This window comes from Cervus canadensis, chromosome 3 (assembly GCF_019320065.1).
Source record: "Cervus canadensis isolate Bull #8, Minnesota chromosome 3, ASM1932006v1, whole genome shotgun sequence".
Lineage (NCBI taxonomy): Eukaryota > Metazoa > Chordata > Mammalia > Artiodactyla > Cervidae > Cervus > Cervus canadensis.
The window spans coordinates 33587325-33604441 of record NC_057388.1 but is presented as its reverse complement, the minus strand read 5'-3'; the positions used below and the strand labels follow the sequence as shown (position 1 = coordinate 33604441).

Genomic DNA, 17117 nt, shown 5'->3' with positions numbered 1-17117 from the left:
CTTCTGTTTAATCCAGTTTTGCATTTTGCATGATGTACTCTGCATATTAGTTGAATAAGCAGGATGACAATATACAGCCTTGATGTACTCCTTTTTTAATTTGGAACCAATCCATTGTTCCACGTCCGGTTGTAACTGTTGCTTCTTGACTTCCTTACAGATTTCTCAGGGGACAGGTAAGGTGGTATGGTATTCCCATCTCTTTAAGAATTTTCCGCATTTTGTTGTGACCCGCACAGTCAAAGGCTTTAGCACAATCAATGAAGAAAAAGTAGGTATTTTCTGGAATTCTCTTGCTTTTCCTGTGATCCAACTGATGTTGCCAATTTGATCTCTGGTTCCTCTGCCTTTTCTAAATCCAGCTTGAACATCTATAAGTTCTCGGTTGACCTTAGATTTTCACCTTAGCTGCTCACCTTAACTGCATCTGTAATATTTCCTGTGACCCACCGTTGTCTTTAGTGAGGCAGCACAAATGGAGTTGACCAAATTTATTTGCCTGAATAGGGCTTGTTGACCAGACAGTTGTTAAGCTGACCAAGGTAGCAGATGAGATTTGAGTATCCATCTAAATCCTCATTATAAACATTTTCAACCAATCTGCCTTACTGAGATTTATGGCAATCCATCTTCAAAAAACCTCTGTTTTCAATTCCTAAGCCATGCAGAGTTTTAAAGCAAAATCAGAGAGCTTTTGATTACTAATCTCTTACTCTGTTAACTGAAGGAGGATTTGATAGTTTCATCAAAACATTATGGTTAATAAGTCAGAGAGATAAGCCTGAAAGTAAGGCTTCTAAAACCTAGCAGGTACTTTACCACCCCTATTTCAAGACAGCCAGCTTCTTCAGTAGGATTTACCTAACAAATAGACCAATTCTAAACCACACAACACTAGATTTGGGTTTTCATGAGTTATTCTCTGTCATCCAAGTGCTTTTTCTCTGGAGCGCCACCTTTCAGAAAAACGTAAAACCTGTATCATTACCAACATTACTTACTAAACATTCAGTTACTGACTATGGCACGTGGAAAGCGTGTAAAACATACAGATACAAAGCAAATTAAGTATCTGCCTTAATTTGGTTTCTACCTTTCAGAAATTAAACTTAAAATATACCTAACCCTATCATATACATACTTTCTAAAGTCCCAGAAAATAAAGTAAAAATCTATGTTTAAAATACTATAGACAATTTTTTGTAGTGGGTACTGAGTAGTTGGAAGAAAGTCAGCATTTAAATCCTAATAGTAATTGTTTGGTTTCCCAAGTGGCTCAGATGGTAACGCATCTATCTACAATGCAGAAGACCCAGTTTGATCCCTGGGTCAGGAAGATCCCCTGGAGAAGGAAATGGCAACCTACTCCAGTATTCTTGCCTGGAGAATCCCATGGACAGAGGAGCATGGTGGGCTACAGTCCATGGTGTCACACAGAGTTGGACACAACTGAACTTCAATAATTGTTTGAGTCAGCATCATATAACATGCTGCAGCTTTGGAATCTAACAGATCATAGTCAAAGTTGAAATTATGCCACTCTTTCTTGAAACTGTAAAATGAAGTTGATAAGGGCATCCATAGTTGTGAGAATTATGAGAATAAATGTGCTGTGCCTAACGTTTTTCTGGTATATAGCAGGTGTTTTGTTAATGCAAGGTGGTATTATTTAATTCATTCAACAAATAGCCCTTCTGCAACTATTATTTGTCAGGCTCTGTGTTATATGCTAGGGGAAAGCAAGCTAGGATCGATGTCTAATCGGATTTCTTGCAGAAGATTCAATATCACTGATCATTAATTTATCATTTTATTTTGTGCTCTTTGCTGGGAATATGGTGCTGGATAAGAGAAACTGGTTTTTTTTTTCCCCCTACTGGAGAGGTATCAAACATGAAATTATAGAACTATGATAGGAAATTCAAACATAAACCCAGTGTTTAAAAGTAGGGATTTGGTATTAGAATCTAGGAAAGAATTCATTGGGAAATGACATTTATACTGGGTAATGTGAAAAAGATAAATAGGCATTAGGTAAGTGAAGGCAATGGCAACACAGTTCTAGAACAATACAGACAACTCAAATAAAAGTTGTACTGAGAGAAAATGCATTGTGCTTCAAAGAAAGCACTGGCATTTCTGGAGTCACTGGATTATAGAGGGGGTGTGGCTTGAGACAGAGATGCAGCAAGAGCCAGATGAGGAAGAAAAATGTACATCAAGTTAAGCACTTTGGATTGTGTTCTAAAAATAATACATAGTCTTTGAAAAATGTCCAAGAGGAGTGACATGATTTGATTTGCACTTTAAGATTGTTCTGTCCGCTGAGGGGAAAAAAATAGAAGAAACAAAACAAAGATGCAGGGAGACATGTGGAGAGGTAATTTCAATGTTTCAGGCAAAGTAGGTATCCTGGATGGTTAATGGCACTTATAAGTTCTGTGAGTTTGCAAACAAACTGTACGTAGGCACAAAGGAAAGTTAGAACTTCTGACTAAATTTGGGTTTGAAAGGACTACTTCTAACAGTGGGTTCTATCTAGGTTCCACTTAATATCATGTGGTACAGATTAGTTTGGATGTCATATTCCTTTTCCTTTTAAGACCACCCCCTCAATACTCTTTGGGGAAATTGTCTCACTCTAATTTTGTGAAATCATTGGATTTCAGGCAACATGCTGTGCCTTTGCTGACCAAGGTTAGAAGAACTGGACTATTTCCTTGAACTCTGACTCATTTTAGAATACTCAACAAAAGGAAGAGAAAGTTTGGCTACTGATTTTTCTCAGCGGTAACTGCCTGATAAAGCTACAAGTTAGCTTCCTCCACTTGTAGCCTTAAGATTGTGTACTGAGGGATGAATATCTTGTAGACTAAACTCAAGGACTTGCAGATAGAAATGTTGAAGATCTTGTTATAGTGCAAGTGACTCTTAACTTTCTGCAGATGTAAATGGCCATGATCTTCTTCCTATAAAAATTCATTTATGCACAAACACATGATACTTTGCATAAAATTTCAGGGAGTTCATGAACCTCCTGAATCCCTTCCCTGGAACTCCTAGGTGTCAATGGAGCCCAAATTAAGAACACCTGTCCAAATATACAATTTTCTCCTCAAAGTAGTAAAAGACTAAGATATGTTTCACATTTATTTAATTTTGAATCCGCTTTCACAAAGTAGGTGATGTAGGATGTGAATGAAACCATAAAATAGCGATTGACCTAAAACACAATAGTTTTAGGAGCAATTTTCATTTCAAAGGAGAATTTTAAAAAGAATTATTAGTAACATCTTTCTCCTTCTCCTTGAAAAATATTTGAAGTACTTGGATTTATTTTACATGATGTGCATATAAACTTTACCTGAAAGAGAAATTATTCACACTGCCTAGTATTATATCAAGGTCTTCACAGAAAAATGTTGAATATACTTAGAAACCACATGAAAAACAATGAGTGTGTGTAGAAATCTCTGTAAACATTATCTTCCATACTGAGTATTTTAAGTATAACTATTTTTAGCACCTCTGTATCAAAGAAGAGAAAATTTCAATTCTAATTGTCCTGTGCAGTTTAGGAGTTTTGCTAATCTCAAAATTGGAACTTAGAAGTCTATTAGTCATCAATAGAGAAATTTCTGACACTGTGGTGTAGTAACACTATTATCATTGCTATAATCTTTGAGACACCACATACTGCATTAAAGTATTTAAAAGATGGGCATTTATAAATTCAATAAATGACATTAAATTGGAGACTTGGAGAAAAATGAAGGTAGACTTTTCAGTTTTACGAAAAACTGGAGAAAACATTGTAGCAAAATATAGGTGGAAATTATTGTGTTCTTGATTTAGAGAAAGCTTTTTCAACCAATCTGTCTGTCATAGGCAAATCCAAATTGACAATCAACTGTGATCCCACCTGCAGAATTTCAGTGACATTTCACTGTCATATTCACAAAATTGCTATGAACAAGATGAAAGAAAAATCCAAGTATCTCAAAACTATACTTGTTCAATATCAAATACATTTGATATTTATATAAATGCATAGATATACAAATAAAATCTATGTAATTACATGTTCATATTTACAAAATTAAATACATTAGATTTAAGCATTTCTATCACAAAGAGAAGCATCGCCATATGTTTAAAATGCTTCTCATTTTTTGAAGATCATGAAAGTTGTCAGTGTTGTAATTCTATCACATACTTAAAATAAATATGTGAAATGCATTTCATTAGACATGCAACATATGCAGCCAATGGAAAATAAAGATTGTTTCCGTATGGGACTTTGTATTCTGACTGCCTTCAAACAGATAACTCAAATGAAATAGATTAGGATCATTTTACAGCCTGTATGGTAGCATTTGGATTTGAAACAGAAAAAAAAAAATTGCTTATTGAAATGACTACATTACTGCCACTGTAATTTGCACAAGAGATCTGAAAGCTTTGATGCTTAAGATTCTATACCTATTGCTTGAAAAACTGAAAATCAGGTTAATTATCTCCCTGCCTGCATAATTCAGAAGCATTTGGTCTTTCCACAAAAAAAAGATGTACTTATCAGGGTGATGATTTACAGGTTATCAGAAAACATCTAAGATTCATTTTCTTTTTATAGTTAAACTAAACTGTTATTCCAGAAATTCGAGATCTTGCAAATCAGCCCCTCCAGAGTCTGGGAAAAGCTTGTAAAGTTTTTTTAATTTTTTTCTCTTCACCTCTTTGAATTGAGAATGAGAAGCAAGTGTGAAAGTGCTTTAATATTTCAAATGTGAAAATCAGGACTTTGATCAAAAAGAAAATCTAATCAAGATACACAGAACTGAAACATGGTTAAAGGTATAATATTTTATTTGGAGCAGGTCTTGGACTAAAACTAAAGTTTTGCATGAAAGAAGAACATGAAAAACTATGAACAAGTAAGATATTTAATCTCTAGGCAGTAGGCAGGCATTCTTAAATTTAATAGTTCACCTCTAAGAATTCTTTATTCTGTTGTTCTAAGGAAAAAGTCCTATCATTTTTGCAACAGATATATTCCATATTTCATGAATATGTTTCCATTGTGCTGTCTTTAATCATGGATCTGGTCTCGGCTCTAGTCTGGGATTTCAGGAAATTGCACAAGTAATTGTCATCACAGACACAGCTTAATTTCTAGTGTAGTGATGACACAACAATTTGCCCAAGGCCAAACTGAAGCAGAAAAGTCTTTTATAAAATGATGGGTGGTTTGTTCTATAGCTTGATGGTTCACTGTAATAAGATTAGAGGATGTAAAAAATGGAAATTTAAGTTTATGTTGAGCTTCAAAATCTTAAGGCAATTGATTGCTTGAGAATTATTCAACATTATTATGATAAAATAAACCTATATTGCACCCTTCCTTACACATGTGAACTTTATTTTTTGAAAAAAGTAGATCTAGGCAAAAATAAAGGGGAAAAGTATACATAAAAGCAAGACATTGAAAATTAATATCTAGGGACTTACATACAATTTTAATCACATTTGGAAGTCAGAAGCACATGTTTCAAGTACTGCTTTGCCACTATTTAGCTGTAAACTCTTGATAAATTTATGAAATTCATGTTCTCAATATCAATCTTGCAAGGTTCTCATGATTAAAAATGAGATTAAAGGAAAAAATTGGTTTGTAAGATATTTAGTATAATACCAGTCACCTATTAAGGACACAGTAAATGACAGCTATTAAATATTTATCAGAAAGTGCTTCAAGTAGGTTTTTGAGCTATACTTACACTTAGCAGAATTTAGAGCCCTGAGACCATTAAAATTGGATGTGATCCAAAACACAACTTTTCAGAAAAAAATAATTATATACATAATCAACAATCTAATGTATTTTAGGGATAATAAGAAATTGTGTTCTTTAAACAGGAACTAATTCTGATTTTTATCATGTAACTTCAACCCTTTCTTTTTTCTTCAATGTCCTAACTCTGGAACTTCATTCCAATGCACATTTTGGAAACCTGAATGATGTTGATGATCTCTCTTAAACCAAGTCACATAGTTTAAAACAAATAAACAAAGGACAGACAAAACAACAACTGGGGAGAAGACTCATCAAAATCTTATGTTAGTAGAAAGCACTTAAAAATATTACCAGAGAGAAAGTTCTTCAAAGTTGGAGTTTACAAAAAGAAATGTCCATTAAGAGATTTTTGAAATCTGAAAGAATTATAGACTTGCAAAAAAGGCTGGAAGGTAATTTATTTCACTTTTCTACCTTAAAGCAGAACTTCCTCTAAACAATACATGTCTATCTGTCCTATTTTAAAAGACCTCCAATAGAAAATTTTCACCATTTCAATAAATAAACAGTTATTTCGTATGATAAATTTTGCACATATTTAATGTTAAATTTCAATCCATTTGTCAAATGACTTTGACATGATAAAATGACACTATTGTTTCTCACTAAATGGGGTGGTAATGTTAAAATTTTGAGGCTTACCAAATTATATTGTTTTGCTACATACTTGCATTGAAATTATCTGAGAAGCATCTTGGGTTAGTATTTTAGTATCTGAGAAGTCAAGGAGAAGAATATTTCAAGATGGAAGAAATAGTCAAGTGTATTGGAGGCAGTTGAGAGGCAAGTAAGGTAACGGGTAAGTTCCTCTTGGAAATTATTGGTAAACATATCAAAATCAGTTTTATGGAAAAGTTTGGGGATTGGGACAGAAGGTAGTTGGAAAAAGGGTTGAGAAGTGTACAGGAGGTGAGAGGAGGAGAGTAAATCTGCTGCTACAGGAAAGGTTTTAGTGGAAGGAAAAGTAGAAGATACTTAACAGAAAGGAAATGGGGAAGGGATGTGTTCCCAAGGGGACCTGGAGAAATGGCCTATGACAAAAGGAGCAATATTTCCTCTATGATTTAATATTAGCAGCTGAGAATGAGAGAGGAAGATGGGTCACCTTAGAAATTGGAAGATAGAAGTAGCTAGAAAAATATTAATTAAGATGTCTTCTAAGTGACAAGGAACTTGTTACAATTATGTGTTCTGATGGCATGTAGATAGGAAATGTTTTGATTTAAAATTTTATGAATTAGGATTTAATCATGCTAGGTTAGGTTATTTGTACACAATGAATCCCAGCTTGAAATCAAAGAGGATGTAGCAAGAGCACAATGGATAGGGAGAAACTGAACAGGTCAAGGGATCATAAATATCCTTTGGAGATGGAATATTATTAACAGTGAAAGATGATCAAGGAAGCTGCAGCTTATGGTCAGAGAGTGTGTTTATATGTACACATACATTTACATAATTGGGATACAGCTTAATATATGGCTTGGATCTTGTCACTAAAAATTCTTTGATCATATTTTAATGGCTGAAGTATCTACCATGTTGATATATTTAACCATTTCCCCTTTGTGGTTTTCCTGATTTTTGAAATTCTAAGTAATGCTGTGATGAACATTCTTGTACATAAATTTAAGAGCCATTATAAGCAAAAAGACAACTGTTTTTATTCTCAGTAGCTCAATGCTTTGCTTTTCAGTATCCAAAACCCCAAGAAAGGGAAAGAAAGGAAAATGCAATAGAATCAACATCAAACTCTAGTAGATCTTCATCTTAAATATAATTTTTGTAATGCTGACATTTTTAGCGTGGTAGTGAATAAGATTTACATATAAATTATTCCTGATTACATAATATTTGGTAGTGAATGAGATTTACATGTAGATTATTCTTGATTACATAATATGTTTGGTCTGATCACTACTTTTGGCCTGATTATGTATGTGCAGGCAGCAAGAACATTGCTTCCCTAGCAGCTCAGATGGTAAGGAATCTCCTGCAATGCAGGAGACCTGGGTTTCATTGCTGGGTTGAGACGATCCCTTGGAGAAGGGAACGGCAACCCACTCCAGTGTTCTTGCCTGGAGAATTCCATGGACAGAGGAGCCTGGCGAGCTACAGCCCATGGAGTCACAAAGAGTTGGACACGACTGAGAGACTAATACTTTAACTTTCAGCAAGAACATTAATGTACTATACAGTTCTGCAGTTTACTTTGCAAATCTAGAGTTATACAATACTTACAATTTCTGAGGTCACAGGATGAATGCTGTCTTGACAATTCATAATAAAAAATTCAGATTAGACTTTTAAAAGTCTCTAAATTACTATGTAAAGTCTAGGAAAACAAAACCCACAAATTTTCTCCAACTTGCTTTCACCTGTTATACTCATATATTAAGGCAAATTCTTCTCTTCACAAGGTTCCCCAAATTTAGTAGGTTCCTCGAATACCAGCCAGTGACCTTTGTTACTACCTATAAAGATGAGACCCAGTAAAGTCTGATAACAGACCAGATTTCCTGGGAGGACTTTGTAAGCATTGACTTCATAACTAAAACCACCTTTGTTCCATAAAAAGTGGTTTGTCAAACCTTTTTAAATGAGCATTGTTCTCAAATGGGACACTCCCACAAATTTCCTCGAAAACATCCTGGTTAAAAGGAAGACAGATTCTTATTAACCTATGTAAATAATTATTTTGCCCTGAAAGTGACTTAGTAAGAGTTTTTGAACTCTGAGGGAATCAGTGAGTATCTGATAGTTTAAAATGTTTTGTTTTATTTCACAAAAGCTGAGCTTATGATTTAGTAATTTTTTCATATAACCAGAAGATATAACATTAAGACAATGTCAAAACTATTCCAAAAAAAATCAATAAATGTCTCTATCAATTAACTATCATATAATTAATTCCTGTGCATTTTGGTTCAACAGTATTTTTTTGTGAAGCTATCTGTTTCTAGATAAAAATGGTCCTGGAAATCCTACCTCAATCGACTGGTAGAAGTCTGAAAGCTGTTTAAGAGATGCATGTTCAGAAACCTATACCCATGGAGTCTCATGGAAGCCTGTATCCAAGAGTCTGTTCTTTGAAGTGTTAATCATTTCCAGTTTTTTAAGGAATCTCCACACTGTTTTCCATAGTGGCTGTATTAGTTTGCATTCCCACCAACAGTGTAAGAGGGTTCCCTTTTCTCCACACCCTCTCCAGCATTTATTGCTTGTAGACTTTTGCATAGCAGCCATTCTGACTGGTGTGTATCAGTCATTGAGGTTTTGATTTGCATTTCTCTGATAATGAGTGATGTTGAGCATCTTTTCATGTGTTTGTTAGCCATCTGTATGTCTTCTTTGGAGAAATGTCTGTTTAGTTCTTTGGCCCATTTTTTGATTGGGTCATTTATTTTTCTGGAATTGAGCTACAGGAGTTGCTTGTATATTTTTGAGATTAATCCTTTGTCTGTTTCTTCATTTGCTATTATTTTCTCCCATTCTGAAGGCTGTCTTTTCACCTTGCTTATTGGAAATACAACTGCCATATGACCCCAGCAATCCCACTGCTGGGCATACACACTGAGGAAACCAGATCTGAAAGAGACACGTGTACCCCAATGTTCATCGCAGCACTGTTTACAATAGCCAGGACATGGAAGCAACCTAGATGTCCATCAGCAGACGAATGGATAAGGAAGCTGTGGTACATATACACCATGGAATATTACTCAGCCATTAAAAAGAATTCATTTGAATCAGTTCTAATGAGATGGATGAAACTGGAGCCCATTATACAGAGTGAAGTAAACCAGAAAGATAAAGACCAATACAGTATACTAATGCATATATATGGAATTGCAAAAGATGGTAACTATAACCCTATATGCAAAACAGAAAAAGAGACACAGATATACAGAACAGCCTTTTAGACACTGTGGGAGAAGGCGAGGGTGGGATGTTCAGAGAGAACAGCTTCGAAACATGTATACTATCAAGGGTGAAACAGATCACCAGCCCAGGTTGGATGCATGAGACAAGTGCTGAGGGCTGGTGCACTGGGAAGACCCAGAGGGATGGGATGGGGAGGGAGGCGGGATGGGGGATCAGGATGGGGAACACATGTAAATCCATGGCTGATTCATGTCAATGTATGGCAAAAACACTACAATATTGTAAAGTAATTAGCTTCCAACTAATAAAAATAAATGGGAAAAAAAAGGTGTTAATCATTTAGAGCTCCTTTCACAGTCCTTTTCCACAAGGCTCAGAGACTACCTTTTTTTCTGTGGAAGACAGAAATTCTGTCATGTTGCATATGTAGCACATGACGGAGCTTTCAGATAAGTATGAGAATAAAACTAATTCTACAGTCTCTACTGTCTGTAGATGACAAAAAGATAATGGCTATTGTAATTTACTACTGGTAATTTTTCAATATGGTCTGATGAGGAATTATAAGAATGATGCAATAAGATATTTTTATTAGAATAACAACAGAGATCAGGGATTGTATATAAGAATAAAATGGTTAGCTCTGAAAATTGTTGGCTGAATGAAAAATTATTGTTGTAATTATTAATATGAACTGATAAAATAAAATGACTATTTTGTATAGCTATCAATAGTTTTCATTTATATATGAATATATTTATTTATTGAATAATTGTTTATTTTTTATGTTTAGGTAAAAGAACAGAAGCAATCCAAATCATGATTTCTGGTATTGTATCATTTGGTTCATCTCCTTCTGAGGCTGCCACCTCCATAAAGTCTTAGCTATTACCTTAATGAACACCATCACATGTATGACAATGTTCTAAGAGATATGCTAAAATTCTTCTTATTTTAAAGATTCAATTCATTAAAGAGGAAAAGAAGATGTAATTTCAACTAATCTTCCCTAAACTGGCCCAACACAGTAACTTATATTACAGTCACTAAGTCTGACATTCTTAAAATCAATGGAACAGAAAAGATACGAAGATTTTGAATTTCATTTTCATTCAATTCAGTTCAGTTCAGTCGCTCAGTCATGTCTGACTCTTTGTGGCCCCATGGACTGCAGCACGCCAGGCCTCCCTATCCATCTCCCAGAGTTTACTCAAACTCATGTCCATTGAGTAGGTGATGCCGTCCAACCATCTCATCTTCTGTCGTCCCCTTCTCCTTCCACCTTCAGTCTTTCCCAGCATCAGGGTCTTTTCCAATGAGTCAATTCTTTGCATCAGGTGGCCAAAGGATTGGAGTTTCAGCTTCAGCATCAGTCCTTCCAATGAATATTCAGGACTTATTCATTAGTTAACTTCTAATTAGTGCAACATAACACTTGATATTTTTTAAATTATTGATTAAATTAGATACATTAATAAGGCTTCATTTTTTAAGAGCAGCTTTAGGTTCACAGCAAATTTGAGGGGAGGGTACAGAGGATACTCTTCTATTTCCTTCTCCTACATGTGCATCTCCTGCCCCATCATCAACCTTACTCAACAAAATAGTACACTTTTCACCAAGGATGAACCTAAACTGACATAGCAAATCACCCAAAGTCCATAGATTATGTTAAAGTTCACTCTCGATGTTGCACAGTCCAGGAATATGGATAAACACATAAAGACATATATCTATCATTATAATTTGTACATAGAATTTTTAGTGTCCTAAAATTTCTCTGTTCTCTTTTTAGTCTTCACTTTCTCCCTCAACCCTCTGCTTAATAGCAGAAAGTCATGTGTATTCATTATTTCCAAATTATCATTATTCATTTATTCTTTACTATTGAAATAGCAATGTTTACCTTCAGTCTTATTGATATTTTCTGTATTCCAAATGTAATAGCATTTTTATATAAAATTCATTGATTAGTAAGGCAAGTATTTCAAATAATCAAGAGAAAGTAATATAACTTCTTTCCCAATGGTTGTTATACACATTTATGATTAAATATTGGTGACCATTTGAAACTTTAGCTTTATAGGAAAAAAGAACTAAGAATTTCCTTAATGGGGTTCACTAAATTCCACAGATATTTTCACCACATTCAAAGTAATCGTGGAGAGATAAGGCAACCCTCTTCATTGACGGTAGATAACTCAAGTAATTGTCAATTGATTGTTGTGTGGCAAGCCCACATGTATGTTTGGCCAACTGTTTGGTTTCTTCCTCTGTTTATGGTTATAAATAGTATGAGGAAATTTAATCCTTATGTTTCTGACTCATTTACACTTGAATTGCGTTGTTTTAAAGAAACATACAAATTCAAGTAGGCCTTTTAAGTCTTTTAGTTTATTTTTGAGAACTAGGAATCCGTCTATCTGTATTCTCTCAGCTATAAATTAATTTAAGAAAAATGTAAATATTTTAGACTTTATATAAGACATTTTCTATCCTTGGAAGTCCCAATAATTAGTTTGCTTTTTCTTCTGTTCCTGAAAGCCAACCTACTTAGTTCCCTCTGAAGATTGAGCTTGTGCTGCTGCTCCATAAACAACCATATATCTGGAAGGATTTCAGACTATCTAAAGCAGGTAGAAATTTTAAAATGAAAGTATTAAATTTTATGAGCAAAATGAGAGAATACTACTTTTCTTCCAAATTAAAATAATTTATTTTTATCTACATAGAAAGTGTGTTTTATCAATGTGAATAAGTAATCAGATTCACAGTCCTTACATCATAACTTATCTGGCCTTTTCATCCTACATCTTCTGATGCCAAAGGAGAGGAATTATGAAGACTATTCTGTAAAAAGAGGTTAAAGAAGGAACTCTAAGTAGCAAATACAGCTTAAAAATATCTACAGGTTATACTCACCCTGTAAACACTTGAATTAAGTAATTATAAAGAGTGAATTATAAATTGGAAAACTCTGTAGAGATAAGCATTTAAAAGTCTCATATATGTGGACAAAGTAGTCTAGTTATTACTGTATTGTGATATGTGACATTTTTAAAAAATGACAATCATAAACCCTAATTCATTTTCTCATGTGTTCTTTAAATGCACACTTTAAAATGCCAATTAAATTAAAACATATATTTACTAAAAAATGCATATTATACTATTCTTGTTTGTAAGGAAAACATGGGCTGGCAGGGATAAAAACAAAAAATCCAATTTTTTAATACTTTTGAGTATATAATAAAAATAGTTATAGGAAAATAACTCCCTTGTGGCTAAAATGAATAATTTTCTCTCAAAGAATTAATTTTAATTTCAATATTTCTCTGCTGAACTTTCCAAAAAATGATGCCAATTGGTATTTTATATATGAATAGAAGTTTAGGTGTAAGCATTTATCTGGTAGGAAATAATAAGTTTCACTTGACTTTCTAGTAGTCTTCAGTGACCTCTAGTTATCCAGATGGAATTGAGCACCAAGATGCTTTTCTATTTCATGGGATAATGAACAGTTAGTTAAATGAGCTGTAAAGTACATAGCAATTGTGCCAGAACAAGTTTTATTCTTTAATGACTTTTGATATAGCAAAATTATTCATCATTTCTCCTCTTATCCCACACAATTTAACACTGATGTGAAAAAAGATAAATTGTTTTTCTATTTTTTTTTCAGTTTGTTAACATTACTGCAATGAACTCTTCAAAAAAAAAACCTAAAAGTACAGTATTTCACAGTAATGTCCCTGTAACTTCATGCAAAGTTGAGAGACCTGCAATGTCCAGCATGGCAACCACTAACCATATGTGGTTGAGGATCAGAGTTTTCAAATTGCCTACGTTGCTGCTTCCACCTAAAAACATATTCAAATTTTTAATCCTATGACTCATCTGTTGGTTGAATGAGTCTCCCCCCAAAGAAATGTTGAAGTCTTCAACTCCAGTACTTGTGAATATGATCTTATTTGGAAATAACGTTCTGTGCAGATATAATCAAGTTAAGCTGAGGTCTTTGTCAGTTGAAGTAGGCCTTACCTCAACTCTATGCTTGATATCCTTATAAAAGGAGGGTACTCTGGACACAAACAGATGTGTTTCAAGCAGAAACACAGAGTGAAGATGGCTGTGTGAAAACAAAGGCGGAGATGTGGATTTTCTGCCACCAGCCAAGGAATTTCAAGGCTTGCTGGCCATCAACAGAATCTAGAAGTAACATGGAAGGATTCTTCCTTAGAGCCTTCTTGGTTTTCAATTTCTACCTTCCAGGACTATGAGAGAATAAATGTCTGGTCCTGTAAGCAATGGATTTGTGGTAATTTATAATGGCAGCCCTATGAAACTAACAGAGAACTCTGACAGTTTATAAAGACTGATTCATTGAGAATCAACTTTGAAAGACACAAGGTTTGCCCCCATGGAACATCCTTAACTGAAGTATTTTCTTGACCAGCCCTAGAAGCTCTTCTGCCCTTAGAAATGATATAAGGTGGGTAAAGCATGACCTTATTTCTACTCATGGTCATCAATGTAATAAATTCAGTGAATATTAAAAATCTTAATTAAATTAACTGAATTTGATACTACTTTAATGTCTTATTATTTCCATTTGTATAGTGCTTCACAGATTTGGAAGCATTTTAATGTACATGTTCATTTGATCCTCACAAGAACCATATAAAGCAGACTAGACAGAACTCATTGAAAAAATAATAAATGTTCATTCCTTAAAGGCAGGGCTTTATATTTCTCTGTTTTCAGTGAAAGACATTAAAAGTACTAAGAAAATGTTTTCTTCTGCTTTGAATGAATCTCCATTTCTGAAATAGAGAACTAGGTTTTGAGAAGCTAAGTATATAATGGTAGACATGAAATTTGGACTCTGTTTATCTGACTCTATTTTATTTTTTGTTTATTTTTGTCTTCCTGGACTGCATTTGGGAGTAAAGGTGGTAATCTCTCATTAGAATTAGGCCATTTCTGCTATGAATTCATGGGTATCAAAAACAGCTTAGCTTCTTCCTCAGTTGTTTCCAAAACTTCTTTTAAATTTATTGATGAAATATAAAGTGAAAGGTCCACTAATTTTAATAAATCAAGAATGCTTTTCAAGCACAATATCTCCAACTCTCCTTTATTTATAAAAGACTAGATTTTGACTTTGGTTTACTTTTATAAAGTTCTAGAACAGGGATTACTAACTCTGGTCTTGAGACCTAAGGAATTTCAAAACTAAGCAAAATAAAGTTTCCTTAAATGTTTAAGACAATCCCATGCAGTGTTGTTTAGGTAACAAAAAGGGATATTTTTAAGTACAATAAAGAATTTATTCAATAAGGGCAATAATTATTATTCTAGGCATCTCTACGATCTAGTATTCATCAGGATACAATCAAATAACCCATATTTTGTTTATTTGCCTGAGGGAGCTTTCCTATCCTAACAGCAATTGTATAAAGGGCCTAAAGTGCATATTCTGTGCAATATAATTTCACACAAAACTAAAGCACAGAGGTCTTATTACAGCAGTGCATGGCAAATGGTAGGCTTTCTCTAGACATAAAGTAAATAGAAGTGGAAATAGATGAGAAACAGCTGGAGTTCAGCATTACATGGAGTCTATACTTCCATGCACCTTTAGGTGTGATGTTCTTTTGACTAGATCTTAGTATCCTCCAGGAACTTTCAGGTGCTTTGGCAAATAAGTGGCTGCAGAACCATAATAAAACAATGCACCAAGAAAGAATATGCTCAGACCCAAAACTAAGTGCCCCAAATTCAAACATTTTATTATGCCAGAATGACTTACAAATAAAATATAAGTCTAATTTTATAAGGCAACATAAAAGATGTTACTTAAGAGGCAAACTCATCTAGAAAGCTTTATTGCCCCCATAATTTATTATGGAATTAATCCACTCCTTGTTTGCACCGGGTCTGTTCACGGAAGGGAACCTGCATGTTATCCAAATCAGATTGAGAGGTATAAACTGAGACTCCCAAATGGAGTACTAAGCGCACTTCAAAAAGCCAACCATATGGACTGTGTTTCTGAATGTTTTCACCTGAGTCATAACATTAGCCAAAGGGGAGAAAAATCAACCAGGGCTATTTTTCTGACTAGTCTGTACATAATCTAGAAAGAAAAGATTGTTTTCGTTAAAATACAAAAATAAGTGCTTTTGTTTCAAAATATAGAACTCTTCAGGACGAGCTCTTGCTCTCTTTCTCTTGCTGTTCCTCATAAAATTACATAAAATATGTTTGGATAAAAATGTCAGAGAAAACATGCTAAGGTATTGATTCTTAGATATCTAGAAAGCTTTGTTGATTCTTGAGATATTACAGTTCTATTGATCAATTCTTACTGACAGCAAATCTAAGAATGCATTATCTATATGATTGAACATGTAAAAGCTACTTTTTTGGACACATAAGTTCTCATTATAAAGGTGAAAAGATTAGGTTAAACAGTCAGAAAAACTGAATTTGGATACTTTCTCTACCTTTTATTAATCATTTGAATAACCAAAAAATTCATCATCATCCACTCTGAAGTAGGGAATATGATGACCATAAGCAAAGTGAAGGTTAAACATTATTGAGAGAATCAAATGAGATGATGTTTGTGAAAAATATTTACATATCTAAATTGCATTAATATTAGACATTTTTATTAATAGATATATTTAATTATAAATTATTTACCCAGAAATGTTAAATAGCATTTTCAGCTTTGTGAGAAAATATAGATTTCTAGTTAACAGTGGTATCTTGTGATTCAATAATACCTCAGTATATCATAAATATGTTAATAATACATAACACTAATAATCATATTATCATTATTAATTCTAATAAATATCATGCAATAAAGTGATACAATATCTAATTTAGGTGATTGATAGATTTAAATGTGCAGTTAACATACATGACATTAATACACATCATTAATACATAATAAATATTATCCCATTCATGTATATGTATATATAGATTCACATTTTCATATCTACAAATAAACACATCTCCATGTATACATGTTCACTTTTAATTAAGAGACCCAAGTAGGATCAAGAGGTCACATCTATATGATAAAAAATCCATTTTTATAAGAAATTTATGTAGATGATAAACAGATCTTCCCTATAAAATTTCATCCTAAAAGTGAGTGTCAAATAATGTATTTCCTCTTAATACATTTATCTTAAATGTTTAATTTTCTTTTGAATAACTTGAACATATCATGAATGAGAAGACAGGATGATAAGATTAAATTAATATCCTCCAGGATATTAAGATAAAGTAAGAGGGGGATGTGTTTCCCTCACTCTTTGGTCCACATCCTGCTTTATCTTTCATGTGCCTTTGATAT

At 33.6% G+C, this 17117-nt stretch overlaps 1 long non-coding RNA gene across 1 annotated transcript in view; it reads left to right on the top strand.

Moving 5' to 3' along the window:
* Positions 1–13701: 13701 nt before the first annotated feature.
* Positions 13702–17117, top strand: part of LOC122438242 — a 47550-nt gene continuing 44134 nt past the window's right edge. Inside the window, exon 1 of the long non-coding RNA XR_006268495.1 lies at positions 13702–14231. This is a non-coding gene — a long non-coding RNA (uncharacterized LOC122438242). The remainder of the gene's footprint in view (positions 14232–17117) is intronic.